Source organism: Colletes latitarsis, chromosome 2 (assembly GCF_051014445.1).
Source record: "Colletes latitarsis isolate SP2378_abdomen chromosome 2, iyColLati1, whole genome shotgun sequence".
Lineage (NCBI taxonomy): Eukaryota > Metazoa > Arthropoda > Insecta > Hymenoptera > Colletidae > Colletes > Colletes latitarsis.
In genome coordinates, this window is record NC_135135.1 from 15,003,814 (window position 1) to 15,019,807 (window position 15,994).

The 15,994-nt window shown below is 41.4% G+C and overlaps 1 protein-coding gene across 10 annotated transcripts in view; it reads left to right on the forward strand.

The window, feature by feature from the left end:
• Positions 1-15,994, forward strand: part of Pgant9 (polypeptide N-acetylgalactosaminyltransferase 9) — a 322,236-nt gene that overhangs the window by 214,804 nt on the left and 91,438 nt on the right. The window contains exon 1 of one of the 10 annotated variants that reach the window (XM_076783697.1): positions 12,653-12,851. The exons of the other annotated variants lie outside the window; for them this stretch is intronic. The gene's annotated coding sequence lies outside the window, so the exon portion shown is untranslated. Of the gene's footprint in view, positions 1-12,652; positions 12,852-15,994 lie in introns of those variants that run through there. 10 annotated transcript variants of the gene reach the window in all.

Below are 15,994 nucleotides of genomic sequence, written 5' to 3' on the forward strand. Positions count from 1 at the left end.
AATTTCAGTGAAACATATCAATGGTATGGTCAGACATTACATTTTCGGTAAGGAATTTTTTTCTCGAAACTGAGTAGGATTTCGGGGGTATGTCTATTGACCAAAAATGCTTGTAATTGACCCCTGCAACTAAAAATAATTTTTCCAAGACGATTCGAAAGTCTTTTTTTTCATCCAAAACTTTCAGTACACTCGAATTTTTTTCTCGAAAGTGGGTAGGATTTCGGAAGTATGTGTATTCACCAAAAATGATTGTAATTTATCCCCACAACCGAAAATAATTTTTCCAGAACGTTTTGGAATTTTTGAATTTAATTGATAATAACTTTTTAACGAAGCCTCCATCAACAAATTGGTATTTTTGATTTTCGTCTTATTTTGGCCTCTAGAATCCTCTATTAAAATTTTTCCCAGGCGTGGCCAAACACCCTGTATATTATTATTACTTTAAAGACATATTGTCTGGCGCTGATATTGTTTAAGACAGTCCTAGCAGGCTCTGCCTTAGATAACGGGACATTAAATAGTCGATCAATAGTCATGATATATATTATCATTAAATTTCAAAGAAATATTGTCAAAGAACAAAATCTATAGAATTTAATAAAGAAAGCTATGCAACACTATGACTCAAACAGAGACACACAGTGATTTTGCCGCGATATTATCGCACAAATAGTCATTGCGTTCGCCAGGTTTCTTCGTCGAATCGAAGCACGGAACAAGTTTATATTGTTTAACTTGATAATAGAAATACTTTGAGCGCCCGGAGCGACGCAGTATTACGAAACTGTTTTTCACAGTGAAAAGCAGCGTGGCTGCAGCAATGACTTAAAGCGGAAGACAAACTTGTATCGCTTAACGGGACGCGTTGCCGCGAGAAGACACAGAATAATACTAGTTTAACGTACCGTGCATACGAAAAGAGACTCGACATAGTTTCAACCAGTTGAATTCGGTTTCGTCGAGCAGCCGGCGGTAGTTTACGCGGGTACCGCGGAATCCGCGCGCACTTTCCGCTCCGCAAAGTGACCGAAGTCGAGTGCAGGGTAAAGCCGGCCGAGTGCAAGAACGTCGCGGAATATTTGGCGACTTGGAGTGCAGTTTAGAACTCGAGCAACCCTCCTGCGCGCGCGCTGGATTCGCCGGCTGCGCCATTGCACGTGTACTCTCGACGATTTCGAACGGATACTTTGCAGAGTTTCTCCCTCACCACTCGAATTCAATTTTTTCTATCCCCAAAGAACTCTCTTGGACGATATTTTTTCGTTTCTGCCTCGAGAATCTTCGCGAATTAAAAACGTGACACTCGAAATAAATTCCAGTCTTTAATTCGTCGCGTGTAAGGGTTAACGAACTCGTGGCCCGAGGAAAGCGTACCGCCATTAGGTATTTTCCCTTCGATCCGTTCGTCGAGAACGTTTGCGGCGATACATCGAACATTTTACATCGTAAAGTTCGCGAATCCGATTGCAAGTTCGAATCACGTTTGGGACTCGAGTCTCGCGAGTAATCAAAACGGTCGACGTTCACCCTCTCCTCGCGCAGCAGCCGCGATTCTTATTCGATTTCCTCGCGTTTTCCAAGCCGGTCCTCGCCGCGACTGACGCCCCGGCGTCAAATTCTTTCGCGGAATACAATTTTGTTTCGTCGCGAAGATGAGATCCCCGACGTCTCGACGTCGAAACGTCGCGCTCGGAAAAATGACTGGGGGGGTTTTCCTGATGGGAAAACGAAACCGCGGAACGTCTCTAAACGTCGAGCTCTTTTCGATTTCGTCGTGTACAGAGCGCTGGCAGCCAATGATAGGCGCGGATCACCGGGGATTCTCGGGAACGGATATGTCTATATACAAATTAGATTTATGTCAATTTCACGGGCTTCAGATTCCGGTACTCCAAGTTACCGGAGACCTCTTGAAGAATATTATCTGTTAGCAATTTATCTTGGAATTTTATTAATGTAACAAATGGTCAACATTATTAATTGCGACAAACCATGTTCTATACAGGTTAGATTTTAGAATATAGACGTGAGAATCTGAACATATATGATTAATTAGTGGTTTTGTATTACAACAATAAACTTGTCAAGTTTCACTTTGTGATCGAGTAAAGCAACCGTAGCAGCCACAACATTCAATGATCAAGGAGTCTATATATAGGAATAGGCGGTCGATCGAGCACTAGCGAGAAAGGTAGTCGAGAACGTAGCCCTCTGCCGGCGAGCGCGACAAGTGTCGCCGCATACGTTGCGATCGTAGCTACAACGCTAAACGGCTTTATCGTCATTTTGAGCATATCGCAGCCGTACTAGCTAATTGCACGAGGCCAATAAATGCACCGCGAATCTTTCAGGGGGTCGGAATTGCATCCGGGAAGCGGCGTTTCACCGGCCTCGGGATTCCTTTGCCGCTCTGTTCACGGTACGTCGGCGTTAATTCGACGAAAATTCATTAGCCCCGGGTTGCTGGCTCTTCGAGGAGGCGGCGTCTCCTGGCGCGGGCGTCGTGTCGGGTTCACGGTGTCGACGGCCCGTGAAATCGATCACGAATCGTCCCACGGGCGAAAATTTGATTATCCGCGTCGTATCGTCGCGGTTGACGCTCCCCCCCGACCCTCCGCGAATTTCCACGGACATTCGCGAAACACCCACCCCGGAGGACCGTAGTTTCCGAAGTTGAGGAGTCGTTTCAACCCTTCTCAGCCATGGTCGTCGCTAATTTTCTCCCTGTGCCGCGGTATTTACTTTGTCGTCCCCGTCCGTGTCCGACAGCCACAGTATTTTCGAAAACCGTTGCGCGGTCGACGGATTCTCCCGCCCGGGGGGAAACCGGAAAACTGATTTTCTGATTAATGGCCGTTTCGTTAGCCTGATTGCCGAGCATGTTTGACCAGAGGGAGCCCATTGATGATCTTTGAGCGCGTGTGCTTTGCAGCCATCCGACGGGAAACGTTTTGCAAAAATTGAAATTTGCGCGACGAGACCCAGCGTGTTTCCCCCGTTATTTCGCGCGTTGTTCTTTCCGCCTGAAATTTCGTCAGTGATTAGAAGCAGAATTTCTGGGATTGGAACGGAGGCGAACGTGTCGACAACCGGGTCTTAAAGTTCCCCAGTCACGTAACCGACTTCTTGTCGAGGGGGTCGCAGTGGCCCCGTGACCCATGACCCGACTCCGAGCACGCGACTCCTCACGCACCTCGATTTTGGCCCGAGTTTCCACGTCGGTTTGCACACAAACTGTTTGATCTTCTGCTTAAAACGGGAACTCATGTTAGACAAACGTTTGTCATCGAATTAAGCGCGCTCGAATGGCTCGATCCGTCAATGAAAAGTTACGGAAGATCGCAGGTAAACGTTTTAGTTCGTTTCTCTGCAACGGCACGTAAATATATTATCGATTGTTCGTTTGTTCCAATTTGTCTTCTGTAGCGCGAAAATTTAAGCCAGTAAAATGGGTTTGTTCAACATTCTGCCGAGCTCTCTAACTTCCTCTATCGGCTACGATGTTGCAAGGGGTTAAAATCATCGATAATTCTTTGATACTCTGAAATATGAACAATGCATAAATTGCAGGGATCGGTCGTGCGTGAGAGAATAGAAATCCGTTAGGTATGTAATTCAGATTAGGGAGCGAGGTAGAAAGAGGCTGAAAAAGGGCAAGCCGATATTCTGGAAGGGAAGTACGTATTTGGCGATGGTCCAGCCGCTGTCTGCACGCTAGGAGTGTCCATTATTCCATTAGCGGTTACCGTGTTAACTCTTTATTGCCCGTCGGTATATGAGCCGCCGTTCTTCATCCTCGCTGAGAGGGCGTTTAATGTCCACATTTCCCAGGGATTACCGTAAAACCGTTCCGGTACTGGCAACCGGACTAGATAGGGCCGTTCCTCTTCGGCCACGCAGCAGCGTTTCCGCGTGCAATAAATGCGAACTGCAATTTCAGTTTGTTACTCTTATCTTAACGCGTACGTAGAATGTCGTTTCGCTATTAACAGCAAGACAAAACGAAATAAATAACCCCACAGAGTTTGCTAAAACTTCAATGCCTATGAAAATAAATAATTTCGCTCCTCGTTAGAGAATCGTGTGCCCGGTAGGCTAAAATCCAAATAGTTTGACTGTGCGTGTTATCGAGACTGGAATTACGCAATTATTTTATAATTCAATCAGGCTCGATTATTTTGGTTTAAGCCACGTCAAATTTCTATTAACGTTCGTTATAATATCGTATAAATTTAATACCGATGCAGGGAACCGTTAAGCAGAAGAACGACCATTGTTTCCTGTTTCCGAACAGTATTAGTTTCGTTGCACGATTATAATATTTGACGTAAATTAAATTTGTTTGATGGTAAGTAGACAAGTGTATTCGTAGAACAGGGGGAACGAAATGTATGAACATTTACACATCGTTCGAATAAGTTTCTAAGCTGGAAATTAATTTCAATTTGCAAAGGCTGCCTGGGTTATTTGCATTGTGTTTCTTTTGGTTTGGTTTTGGTCACTCTTAAGTTTTCAATACACGTAGAAAAGATGGATGAAAATTTAAGAGCTTGATACGAGAGAGCGTAGTTTAAAATGTTAAAATTCAGAAACCTGTGACGATCTATAATGACACTCAATATTGCTCGGTGCAGCATCTGCTGATTCGATGATGCAATTTCGCGCACCGGCGGGCTTAGAAAATTTCTTGCTAATATTCCCTGCACCGTGACAAAGGGGATGAAGAATTTCATGGTATACGGTTTATGAATTAATGCATCCTGAATGTACAATATTATGGAAATATGGTAAATGCAACCAATTCGGATACCTAATTATCGCTACGTTTGTGCATTTTGTATCAAAATTATAATATCGTACAAAATTGCATTGTAAAATGCTAACGCAAGTAGATATCTATAGGTTCATCGAGATTGTTACACCGTAACGATGTTGCAACTAATTTAACTTTAAAATTAACAACGTTCGGCGTTGAAAAATATTTAACGCATATTGAACGAAGTATCAGCGGTGTCATAAACGGGCCATTCCTTCTGACTTGCTTGTTTGTTAAATGTTCCAACAGAGCTTTTACATTCAGATACATGCATCGATAGAAATGAACAGAGTGCGATAACTCTTCATTAACGGAGCTCCTGTTTTCAATGTGAAATTTAACGTATTGTGCTTTCTCACGCGAGCAATGGATCATATCTGCATAAAATACGAGTCGAAGAAATTACTGTAATTTTTATCAACCGTAGTCATTCGTTCCGTTCAGTAATAAATTCTCTAATCATTTCTAAACAAGACTTCTTAGGACGTCTCTAATAATAGGTTCTTTCGATTGACAAATCGGATTACTCAAACATACAATACCGGTATTTGCATGCTGTAAAAATTTATTTTTTTTTATGATACGAACGCTGTTTGAGTCTATCAATGTTTACCAAGTTGATCTATAACCTAGAATGGTCAAATTTCTTGTTACAGTTTATCATACAAGAGATAATGTAATTGGTTGTTAGTCGTAATTATGTACATGGAAATTTCATATTACTATTTTGTATTCTTTACCCTTTTTACACTCGGATTTACTCTGCGAAGATAATTAGCCAATTTAGCTTTACAAAACAATTTTTTCTCTTTTTTAACCTCTCGTCGTAAACGAGTATTCGACGTAGTTTTTTCCTATTTAATTAATCTCCGTCAGACACGCACAATGCCTGTATTATTAATTACTTCCCAACCCTTTTACATATTCTACTATTTTCCGAATAAAGCAAACGTCGTTAATTATTTTGTAATACCGAGACATAAGAGTCGAATCCGATTTTATTCTAATGACTAATCTGAGGAATAATTAAATTTGATTGCGCAAGACCGTTGGTTCTTGAATATCTACATACCATTCGATTAAAAAAACGAGTCTAAAACAGCGTGTTCTCGAAGTTTCCAGTAAAAAAGAAACTGTAGGGGATCGGGCGTAGCAGTAGCTAATTTCGCAAGACAACAAAAAATCTTCGCTTCCGAGAAACATTTACGCTCATTAACGCTGCTGCTTCGAACAACGCGCAAATGGCCCCTTCCTTTATCCGTCAAAGGGAAAGAAAAACGAACTCGAGCGCAAAAGAACAATATTGACCTTCGTTTCGCGAACTTCGCTCGAATTAGGCGAAGAAAAGAGTGGAAACGGAAGAAACAGGGCAGAAAGTGGAGGCTTAAGCCTCGGGTAACGAATAAAGGGACGGTGGAAGCGGAGAAGGAGAAAAGCCTCGAGATCTGGCGTAGTCCTTAGTTCGTGGCTATGGTACGCGCGTTTCATGCGCTTTCCGCGAACGCTTCCTCCGATTGTTTTTCCAATCTCCTTTACAGCCAGCCCGAAGTCTCATGCAGATTCGGAATCCTCGCTATCCTTTTTTCTCGCGCGGTGTCCTCGCGTCGAACTGCCTCGCAGACGAACCAGCTCGAGCTTATTTTCTTAGTCGTTCGGCCCCCGCAACACGGTTTCACTTGTTTTTCCATTCACCGACGCTTTTCCTCGTTTCGGGGGATCCCAAGTTTCTGGAACTCGGAATTTTGTATCGGGATATAGTCTGCGTTGGGAACGATTCGAACAAACTCGCGTCCAAACACCGTGGGTTTAAAACATTACCTTTATTGGCCAAGTTTCTGGTTTCGTAATAACTAGATTTATAGCGTATTTTTTTTTTTGTTTGCTACCAAGAGATTCGAAGGGATGAAACTTTTGTAAATTGAACAATTCTTTAGGCCCCGTTAGATAAAAATTGATGTTGTTTTACGGTTTCAATGTTGTAGAATTTCCTTCCCTTCTTCTCCCCTGAATTCGAATCCGAATTTCAATCTAGGTTCCAAAATAATTTCTATTTGCAGTACCGACTCCAATTTTGCTTGATATTTTTTGCCCTGTATAAACATTTCGATCGAGGCACGCGCGTATTCGGACGAAGCGTTTTTATTAAACTTCGCAGGACAACCTTCGCCGAGAGAAAGTCCAGAATCCGTTGAATATCGATGCAAGCGAAGTTCGTCCAAGGAAAAACGGTACAGATTTCGAGAAGGAAGCCTGCTCGGCCACGAAGTGTCTGTCCACTGCGGAGGAGGGTTAACGAGGGTGGAAATCCCTCGGTGAAAACAGGGAAACCCAAATAAACGGGGACACGCGACCGTGATGTTATCTCGGGCATGGCAGTGCAGCGTAACTTCGCGTAACACGGAAGGAACCGCAGTAAAACGAGAGAAAAAAAATGTTTGGAGAAAAGTAATCTCACGAGATGGGCGCCACGGAGATTTACTGGCGAAAATCCTTCCCGTTGCGTGTGTCCGTGGCGATTCACGCGACGAATGCTCGGAACGAAACGCAATTAGGATCGTCGATCCCGAAATCCAGATAAACGGGACGAAATAAAGTCTTCGAATTTCCATGGAAAGTAATGCACTTTCGTCTTAACAATTGTAACCTAAACTAAAATCGTACTTATTTTTGTAACTTCGTTAAACTGTACGAATCCCATCGAGATTTATTTTCTCGGACGTTTCGAGGATTTTTTTTATTCGATCCGACTTTGCCCGAGTCTCAAATAAATTCCAAAAGATTATTAGACTCGGGAGCAATTCCGTAAGAACTCGTTGGACAAAATGCAATAGCGGGTGGAAAGTTCGCTTTATCATCGTTCGACACGACGGGCGTGTTTACCCGCTCCATCCATTTAGACGGTCGAATAAAATTCAATTTGTTAAGAAGTTCCCTCCCCCCCCTCAAGTATCGAACGTACATACACCGCGACACAATGCCCCGGTCGATCGAAGTGCAAGCGATTGCACTCCGGCCGCGGGATTATTACATTTCTAACAATCGAAGTGGACGATTTCTCGTTGCGAGCCAGCAGCCACCTCGTTCCTTCCGTGGCTGCTCCGGGAGCTTCCATTTGCCGGAAAGTGGAGGGAACCGGTGTCTCGAGTAGCCGCACGTGCGACGGGGAAGAGCGTCTGCGGGCTCGTGTGTCCTGGAAACGAACGTACGACTGCCAGAACCGTACGTGGCGAAGTGGTTCCGGTCGGTTTTTAGTGGTCGTTACTATCGGCGACACTCCACGCGACGGAGTTTACTGCCACCAGTGTGAGAAAATCCACGCCGATGTAACGAAATAGAAATTAGGATTTTCGTCGGATTATCGCGACAACGGGTATCGAACAACAGATAATTAATTGTAACAGCGACGATCTGTATTATCTAAAGGTTTGATTCCTCTTTCGATACATTAGAAAATACATGAATGAATGAAACGACGTACAATTAATAAACAGAGTAGTAAAAATGTAGAGTTTATGATAGGAATAATAAACCTTACCCATGTCAAATCAAAAACAAATTTTTAAGAAAAATCGAAAGGTGGCAAAATTGAAAAGTTTCAAATCACTCTGGAAAAATTATTTTCGGTTGCAAGCATCAATTACAATAATATTTGGTGAATATATATACCCCCGAAATCCTACGCACTTTCGAGAAAAAAATTCGAATAGGTGCTGAAAGTTTTCGGCGAAATTAAAAAATTTCAAACCATTCTAAAAAAATTATTTTTGGTTTCAGGGGTCTGTTACCATCATTTTTAGTGAATAGACATTCCCCTAAAATCCTACGCATTTCCGAGAAAAAAATTCTTTGCTGAAAATGTCATGTGTGGCCAGAAATATTTCTCCGAAATTCCATGCGTACATTTAAAACATCATAACTCCCGGACGGATTGGAGGATTTTAATTTTTCGAAATGCAAATTCCACGTATTTTGGTGGAGAATATATAAGCATTCTGAGAATGTCCGATAAATTGGTCCTTAACCCCGTAAAGTGAAAAAAACCTCATAAAAATGGTTCAATTTTTAAACGGTCATAACTCCCGTAGTAGTGAATATATTTGAATGTAATTTATTTCTGAAGTAGAGCTCATGGATACCTACAAAAAAGTATTAGACGGCATTTCCATACAGCTCTAAAAAAATTTATTAAAAATCAAAAACCAATTATTAGGAAAAATCGACAGGGGGTAGGTGCTTAAATTTTTCGGCGAAAAAAAAATTTCAAATCACTCTAAAAAAATTATTTTTGGTGAATAGATATACTACCGTAGGGGTAGCAGTAGCCAACAACCAGAAACCCTACAAAAAATCTGCAGAAACTACATAAGTACCGAATGAAAAGTTGTTTATCCTTAATGCACTATTCAAAATTGATACGCACGAGACATTCTCCTTTCTGTCGAACGAAAGATTACGGACGCGTCGAAGCTTTTCAGCCATTAATTGGTGCCGTGAATCTAAGAGGACCTCAGAGACCCTCTCGATTCCGACTCGTTTCCTTCATTGTCTACAAAACGCTGCAACTGGAGAGTCTTTGACGACAGAAGACAAGAGCTGTGGGACTTCTTGTCCGAGTATCCGAATCTTCAGTAGCTTAAACACCGTTCTGATATTTGACCATTCGAGTATAATAGCCTTCCTGATCCGAATTAGTACGAGTACCCATGAATAAAATTAAAACTAGTTTGCAAGTATTACGAATCCAGGGGAAAGTTCCTTAACTCCGCTTGCAGAGGATCTGGCAAAAAGTCCTGTCCGATGGTTCGACCTTTCCTCTACCGGCTCCATTCTCGCGAGTTCCTAACCGTATCTTCTCTCTTTATAGATTCACATTCTGCGATAACTTTCGCTGTTTCCTCCCGTTGTTTCATGCTAACGACGTCCAAATGTGGAAAGACCGTAATCAGCCCTTCCTATCCTTTTCAACTTCGCGAACGTTCAGTTTTAGCAATTACACTTTTCCCTTTCTTAATCGACGTCGATTAAACTTCCACTCCTATTCGTATGGCGATTCGCTGTAAATGAAACTAACTTGTTTCTTATGAATCGACCAATTCGAGCGTAAGTCCATTTTTTTACATGTTGGGGATATTCCAGGGTTTATGTTTGAATAAATTAAAAACAGAACTAGTTAATGGTCATGGCAAGTTAGATGCAGTGGCTCTCGCTTGAGGAAAGAAACTAAGTATAGTTTATATTATTATTAAAAAGCTTTCTATCAGACTTGTAATTAGACCATTGCTAGTCTTGTTAATATTAGAAAATAGTAGTTTAATAAACACAGTATAATAAAAACGATACTTGGTAAAAATAAACAGGAAATTAAAACTACGCAGATAGAAGTAACAGAAATTTGGTTAAAATAGATGGAAAAAATTGATAAGAAAGGAGTTTCTTATCGTTTATAGTGAACCACCCCATTACAGCGTACGAGTACGAGTTCGTATCGAAAGAGCGAATGTCTCAGGACGGGGAGATAGACTCGTCGCGGTTCGAGGAGCCCTCCAGTCGCGTTCATAATGCGGCTGTGGTATCAATGGGATCCGGGTCCCATCCCGGTGAGAGCAATTTCGGCGGAGTAATCGCCTCCTTTGCGTGGGTGTTTTAGAACAGAGACGGGCTGTCGGCGGTTACGCAGTCGCGGCCGCGCGGCGCTCTATCGCGACAAGAATCGGAATTGTTCGCGATAAGTAGGTGTACACAATGCTTGCTCCGCGGCTTTATGCGCCGTCCGGGAAAAGTTTCGCCGCGCACGCAATCTCGGAAATTGTCTAAAGTTGTCGTCTACCCGTATCAGGGAGAATCGAGGGCTGCATTCGGAATGGCGCGAGCAATGCTCGGGGGCCGGGGGTAACGATGAAAGAGGAATCTCGTCGCCGTTGCGCTCCCCGGATCCTGAAAGATTCTCGACGCCAAGAGCACCCGACGAAAGCCCGCTTCCGCCGTCAGACACTCGAGCGACTCTATGCGTGCGCACGAATGCCGCGTTTCCCTCGACTGCCATTCTGTGGAGTCGACGGATTCGCAAAATGCCAATGGCCGTTTCCCAGTATAAATTGATCGTCGACGGAACACACCCGGTATTCGAATATTTGTTTTCACGGGTCTCGGGCAAAAGGTAAACGCCCCGATAACTGGCTAAACAATGTCTCCCCATACGTGGTCATTGATATTAATGGGGAAGTAGGAAACGACAGAAAAAATATTATTTTCTTTGGAAAATGTATCTTAATTTACACAAATGCACCTGTTCAGTTTCGCTTCTTCTCTCGTCTTAATCCTCAAGCACACATGCTCAAATACTTACGTAGAGACACAACTGAGTCTGTGAGACCCACAGCATCTTCGATCGCTTATATGTGCGAAAAGAGTAGATTTAAAAATGTGTTGATTTTAATATGACCGGTCAATAGCCTCATGATTGTGTAAACTTGACGTCAGAAACTTGTAACGAGTCACTGTATGTCAAAGGGTTAACACTCGACCGATCTCGTTGACGCCGCATTACACGTAACTCAGAATTTGGAATTCGAAATTCGGTATTCGGAATTTGGAACTCGCCGAGCCGTTTAATTGAAATACGTCAAAATTGCCTGTCTCCCAAGCGTCCTATGAAGCGGAATTTAATCTCATTGCCGATGCGACTAGGCGCGTATTATCCCGGCGCTCGCATAACGAGGCGGCGAATGAAACAATTTCGTTTCGCCAAGGCGAAATCGCCTGGGGGCTCGTTCGTTCGTCCCGGCGTTGAATTCCGTTTCGACCTGGAAGAGGGAACAACACCGTACGTTCCCGGCCCCGCGAAGTCCCGATAATGAATTTATTATGCGACTTCGACGCGACTGGGAACTTCCCGTCCGTGGAAACTGCTCGCGAACGCGGTTGTCCGGTTCCTTTGCCGGCTGTTCGCGAATTATCTCGCCGACGACTTCTCCCCGCGTTACGTTTTCTACCTATGCAACTATGATACGAGCGAGATTAAACTTCGCCGGATAATGCGCTCGACAGCCTCTCGAGTTCCATCCCTCAGGAACGCTTCCGCCGTCGACGTTTCTTTCTCGTTTAATTTAAACGGAACATCGCTATCGGGGGATTCCTTTGGGGAATTCGGATGGAAAGTTCGCGGTTGCCGTGTGACGGATATTACTAGATTATGGCCGCGGAGGTACGAGCCACTGACGGATCCTGGTATCAAAAAAAGTACTCTTCGTACGAATCTTTGGAATTTTTAACGTCGGATTTACGGGACAGGCGTTAGGTTCCATATTTAAAGTCGAAGAAATCGTAAATATTACTTGCTTGCAGTTTAAAAAATATGTGCAATTAATGTTTACTAAATGAGCATTTTCTTTTGAATTCTGTATGAAATTATTCAGCTTTTTTGAATCGTCTATGGAATTCTTAGGGCGTAGAAAATTCTGCATAATTAACTGAATCTCTGTGATTCGGCCGAGTTAATGAAAACATTTGCTCGAAGCAAGGCGGTGTTGCATAGGCGGGAGGAGGTCGTCGAAATTTTTGGAATGCACCAGGCTGCATCGAACGCAAGGTAATCTCGTCTGCATAACGGTACGCGATACACTCGTTGAATACGCGTGCATCTTGTATCTTTTGTTCTCCGATGTCGAACGTAGGCATTCTAATGCCGGATCGCGGACAAAGATTGCGCTCTGCCCATTCTTCTTTCGCTTTTTCGCGATTTACGTAACGTTACGCCGGTCGCAACGCCATTAGCACGTTCCGCGCTTCTCCGCTTACATTATTCCGGTTGTCTTCGTGTGTACAACAGGCAAACGCGCTTTCCGCTTATTAATGAACGACCAGATGTGGATTTCCGGGGCTAATAAGTGCGCCTTCCTATTCAAAAGTTTCGCGGTAATTCGTTACGGTTAGTGCGATCTCCGAAGGACCATAAATTTCATTAACCTTGTAGGAAATTTACTTCTCTTCTCGTCCACGGATCTGCAACTCGATAGATCCGAGTCGAGTGGTAAGTTCGTTTAGATATTCCTTCGACACCGTTTTCAAATTTTAAATTAAATTATTTGTCACCTTTTCGTCGAAACAGGGACGCAGAAAATCGCGGTAGAAACGGTGTTAATCCGGCGTTAAGCTCTACCGAGTTAACGGAAACAATATGCTGCTCATAAATACGAGCTTTCGGATCGCGTGTGCATTTACTCGCGAAAAACACGGACATACGATATTTTATTTCGTTCGCGAACGATATTCCATTAACCCGTTAATCGTGCCTCGTGTACAGAATATTCATAGAAGCTTTCTTTTACTGATTTTAACATTTATTTAAATATCGTGTGATTTTTACGACGCGAAGTTTCTGGTAAAAATGGATTGCACTTCGTTTGGAATTTCTCTTGTAAAATAGTACAAGTAAAAATACATGTTCGGCAGTAATTTAGTTGCTATTCTCAAATTAAAGTTAATTCTATTTGACGTTGTTACGATTTTTCATGGAATGTCGGAGGTAAATTGTAATAACTCTCTCGTAATGACTGCTGGTGCTCGCGTTGTTTTTACCTTTAATTTACTCGATTGTTAGCAGTACCTTTTTCAGACTAATTACTCGACATTTTAATAAGAGTTCGTAATAAAGGACACTCTTCGAGTGCCATCGTTCACACAGCAGTCCCAGCATTGAGAATGTTTAATGATCACTGTCTAGCAATTAATTTCGATCGATGGTTTTCTCTTTTATTAATAATTTATGAGAGAATGTGTGAAACGTAATTAGTTTTTGTATATAATTTGAGTGCAAATTACAGCTTGAAAGACGAACTAATGCTATCTTGCATTTACGGATTCTGGATTATTTAATTTAAAAAGTAAAGAATGGAATAGATATTTTTGCTAATTTCTCAGAAAACAACTTGTAACACTTTCTTTGGATAATACAAGTAAATGGTCAATTAATAATTCCAGGTTGCAGTTCTATTTAGAGTTTCGCAGTGTTTAATATTCTCGTAACGTCGCATTCAATGGATTATTCGCTGCTAACGTGGCAGTATTATCGCTACTTCTAAACTCCTTAATCCATTTCGCAGTAGCGCCTTTGTTAATCATATAATTCAGCTGAATTCAATTGTCCTAACATCTGTTGGCCTTACGAGGCCACTTTTTGCAGTTAAAAGAAACCATACTTGCTCTGAATTGAAATTGAAACTGTTCGTGCCTCAAGAGTCGTGTATTTTCGAATATTAATTGCCTCGAATTTTAGACAGAATCGATCGATAGTTTTTTGTTAAAAATTTTTTCCTGTCGTTTGAGATTGAATATTTCCATAAATATCCGAGTAACGGTTTCAAAGGGACCAACTCAGAAACATGGGCATCCTTAAAATACGAACGAGCTCGTTAATTTAATATAGCCTCTTCGATAAATGCATTTTAAATACCCGATATTCCGTATCGTTAATTGATTGACTTTATTAGTTGGAGCAATTGAATTTCACTAGAATGTTTGTATTCGAAGCATAATCAAAACTTTTACCGAGACATTTTCCTTGGGCTATTTACTTTGGTTAATGAAATCCCGGCTGTGATGTATTACTCAATTACTTCGCGTAAGTTAATTTATGGGTATGTCTCCCCTGCACGTTGTTCCAGTGTACCGCAAATATGTCTTTGGTAAATATTTCACGGCGTCTCAGTTTTGCTCCTAAATTTCCTTCGATATTCGCTACGATACAGTATAATTTTAAGCATAAGTTAGGAAGATACTCGGTTTTGCGTTAATTAAACCTTCAAGTTCAAACTCGAGGAAACCGTTCTCATCTACCGAATACTAACTGTGTTCACCTTTAATAATATGGAGAAAAGGTAAATTTAATTAAGCGACGTATTGTAATAGTTACAAGAAAGTCCATGAATTAGTTATTAAAAGTTATCTAATTAATTAGTTTAGCAGACTTGTCTGTATAAAATCTAAAATAGAAAATTAAAACATCGTTTCTTAAAACCGAAAGTAAAATGTAGCTTTTAAAAAATGGAACTGGAAAAGAAAGGTGTTTTAAAAGGAGCTCGTTTCTAATAAGATTCAAGTCCACGTATCATCTGATTAACTTTCCCCGATTAAGATCGTTGCTCATTGTCAGTATTACTTTCCACTATACTAACAGAATACAAACGACTGTGTGATCGATCGTCTCATAGGATCTTCTCACGATTCTATACTAGAAACGAGGTAAAAAGTCGCGATAACGTCTAGAAAAACCATTATAATATTTTAAATAATCGGTTAATGATACTTTCGTTGTTTGACAAGTGAATTTTCCAAGTCGTTTACATACAGGGTGTTCGACCACCCCTGGGAAAATTTTAATGGAGGATTCTAGACGCCAAAATAAGACGAAAATCAAGAATACCAATTTATTGATGAAGGCTTCGTTAAAAAGTTATTAACGTTTAAATTTCCGACCATACTGAATATTTTTCTCGAAAATGCGCAAGATTTTGGAGGTATGTCTATTGACCAAAAATGATTGTAATTGACTCCCACAACCGAAAATAATTTTTTCAGAACGATTTGAAATTTTTTTTTTCATTGAAAAATTTAGGCACCCCCTGTCGATTTTTCTTAAAAATTCCTTTTTCATTTTTAGTAATTTTGTTTGACGCCCTACAGAAAAATTGTATAATACTTTTTTGTAGGTACCCATGAGCTCTACTTCAGAAAAAAGTTTCATTGAAATATATTCACAATTGTAGGAGTTATGGCTGTTTGAAAATTGAACCATTTTTATGGGGTTTTTCTCATTTTGCTGGGTCAAGGACCAACTTTTCGAATATTTTTGCAATTTGTACATATTCTCCACCAAAATACGCGTAGTTTGTTTTTTTAAACATTAAAATCGTCCAATCCGTTCAGAAGTTATGACGTTTTAAAGATTCGCATGAAAATTCGGGCAGACATTTTTGGCCAGAAATTATATTTTCGGTGAGGAATTTTTTTCTCGAAACTGAGTAGGATTTCGGGGGTATGTCTGTTGACCAAAAATGCTTGTAATTGACCCCTGCAACTAAAAATAATTTTTTTAAAACGATTTGAAACTTTTCAATTTCGACAACAAAATTGTCCACCTTCTTGAATTTTTTTCTCAAAAATGGTTAGGATTTC